The sequence below is a fragment of the Puma concolor genome, chromosome C1 (assembly GCF_028749965.1).
Source record: "Puma concolor isolate L17-30 chromosome C1, mPumCon1.1.hap2, whole genome shotgun sequence".
Taxonomy (NCBI): Eukaryota; Metazoa; Chordata; class Mammalia; order Carnivora; family Felidae; genus Puma; species Puma concolor.
In genome coordinates, this window is record NC_141674.1 from 92,623,412 (window position 1) to 92,628,319 (window position 4,908).

A 4,908-nucleotide genomic window follows, 5' to 3' on the forward strand; every position below is an offset into this window, starting at 1 on the left:
CCAGTGAAATAATGGTAAGAATAAGTTAGAGTAAGATAATCTCTAAGTCCCCATCTAAGGGTATGTATTAATTTCATAAGTATAAGTAATCTTACAGATACAATGTTCCAGTGTTTGGCGATACCATCTTGACATTATCACTACCATCAATATCACATATTTATATTTTAAAGCACTTGTCATTTTAGACATAGTCAATACAAAGAAATGACTCAGCCCTGTCCAAGGAGATCACAAGGGGAAACATGACATACACACAACTGCAGAAGGTAGCCCAAGGAAAGCACCAATGATTAGTGTGCCCAGGAAGCACTATAGGATTTCCCAAGAATTATTTAACTTTTTTCATTGTTTCAGTAGTTATGTTGAGACAAAGATGATGATCCATGGAGCACTCCTTAGCCTCCACATTGGATGTGAGACTATACTTGATATTTCGTCTGCATCTCCACCTCATTGTTAAAAGCACACATATCCAGACTAGTAACTACACACAATCAGAAGCAAATAGCTATATGCACATAGAGACTCTGCATGAGAAATGTAAATAATTATGTACTGAACATTCACACACATTTGCTTTCAATTTGGTATTGAGTGGGCTATAGAGGTAGAAAAGAAAAGACCCTGTCCCCTAGGATCTCACTATTTACTGCACTTATTCAGGAAGACAGAAATATAAACAATTGCAACAGGTGCAGTTAACAGTGGTCCTAACAATAATGCTCTGGACTGTAAGAAATGTGAAACACTGCTGCCTGAAGAATCTGGAAAGAATCTGGAGAGAAAAGATAGGACTTTATCTGAGCTCTCAAGAAAGAGCAGGACTTTGACAGAGTGATGTATATGCAAGGAAGCAAGAACACTTGTCCCTTCAAGTTGCAGCAATAGGTCCTAGACTCTGTGTCATGATCGCTGTGGGCCAGAATAAGTAAATCCATATGACTGCAGCAGCAGGTACTTGAGGAATTCAGTGAAAGTCAAGGTTAGAAGTAAAAACCAAATCCACAGACCTTCCCTTCATATTGAGTAGCAATGAAGAGCATGGGACCTAAAGCCAGACTTTATGAGTGTGAGTCCTGACTCTAGGTGACCCTGGGCAAGTTACTTAACCTCTCTGTTCTGTTGTGAGTGTTAAATGAGTTTATGTGTGGAAGTTAAATGAGTTTATGTGTGGAACAGTGCTTGGCACTTACCAAGGGTCATATAAATATTTGCTATTCAATACACAATGGGGAGCCACTAAAGGTAATGAAATTTGCATGCGAGCTGGTCTACTTACAGTTATCCTTACTGTGAAGTGGCCATATTAAGGGGCTGAAAAAGTAGTTTGTAGTTGTAATTGTATTGCAAGGTTTAGAGGACTATATATTTAATCCATATAACTAGTTAATGAGTCTCTCAGCCTTGGGAGCTCTCAGCTTCTGTGGATTCCAAAGACATACCATAGAGGATAGTTCACATTCTCAGGAACTCCTGGGATTTGGAAGGGGCATTTCCTTTCATTAGAACAGTCAGGGTAAGTGCACACTTTAAAATGAAATGATTTTCCTATTTCTCATTTACTTTTCCATTATTTTTATTAGATTTGCTTGGAAAATACTAATGTATTGGAAAATAAAGATTATGACTCATAAAAAAGAACATAAGATGTCTAGGCAGATTGGCACACATGATTCTTTTAAGAGATGCCAAGGGCATTTTCTTCGTAGGACAACCAGGAGCAACAGGCTTAAGGATATTCTAGAGATTGTATCTATAATTATAAAGACACTCTTCATCCCTCTGTTCTCTATGCACAGGTGACCAAACTTAAAGAGAAAAGACATTGTCACAAAAAGGAAGAAAAGAGAACTTAAGGTTAGAATTGTCTTGGAAGGCTCCAAAAATGTAATTTTCTTTCCTTTGAGGAATAGTAAATATAGGTATTATAATTCATAAGGGTTATTCCTTTAGAAAATTCTGAATCAAAATCCCATTATTCTCATCATCACATTTTCAACAAGAATCGAATTTCTGGATTATGTAAATTTTAACTATAAACTCTGCTCAAAGTTCTGCAGGTTGGGAAAAAAAAATAGTAAGTAGGACAGCATTTCTATTCCATGCACTGAAGGAGGCCTGGAAAAAGGAAGCCAAAAAGCCATCAACCTCCAGGAACTGTAGCAAGGCAGTATGACCTAGTTGTCACCTGGCATTCTGTTCCAGTCTTGCTACTATTGGGGCCACATCATTTATTAACTTCCCTGGCCCTGGTTTTCTTTCTCTGTTGAAATGTATATTAATGCAGGGGATTTACTATTGTGGTTATGCTCTTGTTGCTTTGGAAATACCAAAGTAGTCAGGTTGGTTCTCTCTCTCTTTCTCTTTCTCTCTCTCTCTAGTTCCTATTTTGCTTTATAAAGGCTCAGACTAGGAAGACGTTAGATTTCACATATACAGTTACAAATATGTGTGTATGCACTTATGATGAAAGTATACCATATATGGTGATCATATTTATCATTACCATGTCATATATATATATATATATATATATATATATATATATATATATCGCATATAATCATTTTGTAGATGCTTACGAACCATGCTTCCTCTATGTAATGTTATTGTCTAAATGTTGAGGAAAGATTATTTTACACCAGGGAGTACTGATGGGATGACAAGGTCCAGCTCCTTTCATCTCTAGGATAACTTTCTAAAAAATTCCATTGATGCAGATTAAGGGGGTTCTTCTCCTGCAAAAGTCTGCCTAGGGAGCTAAGGCATTTCCCTTGTGTTTTCTGGGCTCCCCCTGCTCCATGAGTTCCTCATCAGCAGTGGTTCTCAAAGAGAGCCTCTGCACCAACAGCATTAGCATCAGCATGACTTGAGAACTTGTTAGAAATGCAAATTTTCATATCCCACTCCAGATCCACTGAGTCAGAAACTCTAGGGGTGAGGTCCAGAACCTGTATTTTCAGAAGCCCTTCAGCTAATTCTTATGGATGCCAAAGTTGAGAACCTCTGTTTACAGTTTTAAAATGCACAACCAGACATTTGGGGAATACAAGAAACTATTACAGGGGAATAATAATCTGCTGGTACAAGTCATATATAAGTATGAAATTACAGTGCATTCTCTTCAAATGTTACTGTGGCGTCCTCCATTTAAAGCCAAAATTTTGATACAATTTTATTCATAGTTTTATTTCATTTCTTAAGTCAAGAAACATTTATTGAGCCCCACCATGTGCCAAGTATTGGGGGGATAGAGATTAAAAAGACACAGTCCCTGTCCTTAGTAACTTACATTCTCCTCTAGTAATCCAGAAGAGGGGGGAGAAGTATGTAATGAATATTTATTAAATCCTTGCTACATGTTCTTAGCAAGTGTGATACTAGTTAGCAAGGCAATTCTATAAGGTTTCTACTATCACTACAGGAAAGGAGATAATCTTGGTGAGGTTTAAAAGCTTTCCCAAGGTTAGAACATTTTTTCCTTCCAATTTTTTATTTAAAAAAAAATTCAAGCCTATGGAAAAGATGAAAGAATACTATAATTAGACACTTCACCTGGATTCACCAATTGTTAACATTTCATCCCTAAATACATCATCATGTACCTTCTTAGACATCCTCTTACATACCACAGCACCATTATAACACCCAGGAAATGTATTTTTGATTCAATAATATGTCTCATAATCTACAATTGGCTAAAATATATCCTAGATACCTGGGATATTTTCCCAAATTATGTTCTAATCAAGGATTAAGCATTGTTTTTGGTTATCATGTTTCTTCTGTTTCAGTTTCCTTTAATCTAGAATAGCCCCCTGCTTTTTTGTTTTCTTAATTTTTCATGACCTTCACTTTTTACTGAAGTATAGTTGACACACAATGGTACATTAGTTTCAGGTGTACAACATAGTGATTACATTATGCTATGCTCCACAAGTATAGCTACATCTGTCACCATACACCCTTATTACAATATCATTGACTATATTCCCTATGCTGTACCTTCCATCCCCTATTCATTCCATAACTGGAAGCTTGGACACAACCATCAGTTTGTTCTTTGTATTTAGGAGTCTGTTTCTGCTTGTTTATTCATTTGTTTTGATTTTTTAGATCCCACACATAAGTAAATCCTACGGTATTTGTCTTTCTCTGTCTGACTTACTTCACGTAACCTAATACCTTCTAGGTCCATCCATGTTGTTGCAAATGGCAAGATCCCATCCTTTTTATGTCAGAGTAATATTCCAGTGTGTGTGTGTGTGTGTGTGTGTGTGTGTGTGTGTGTGTGTGTACCACATCTTTATCCATTTATCTGTTGATGGACATTTGGGTTGCTTCCATATCTTGGCTATTGTAAATAGTGCTGCAGTAAATATAAGGCTGCATATACCTTTTTGAATTAGTGTTTTCCTTTCCTTTGGGTAATACCCAGTAGTAGAATTACTGGATCATATGGTATTCTGTTTTTAATGTTTTGTGGAAGCTCCATACTGTTTTCCACAGTAGCTGTACCAATTTACACTCCCACCAACAGTGCACAATGGTTCCTTTTTCTCCACATCCTGCTAACACTTGTTTCTTGTATTTTTGATACTAGCCATTCTGACTGGTGTGAGGTGATATCTCATTTGCTTTTCATTTCCCTGATGATGAGTGCTGTTGAGCATCTTTTCATGTGTCTTTGGAAAAATGACATTGACCTTTCTGAAGCATTTAGGTCAGTTGTTTACGAGAATGCACTATATTTTGGATCTGGCTGATTACTTCTTTATTTTGGCAAGAATTTTATATAGATATTATGTATTTAATTTTATATCAAACTTGGTACCTAATATCAGTTTGGCCCAATACTAGACATGCTAATTTTGATCCTGTGGTTCAAGTAGTATCCAGTAGACA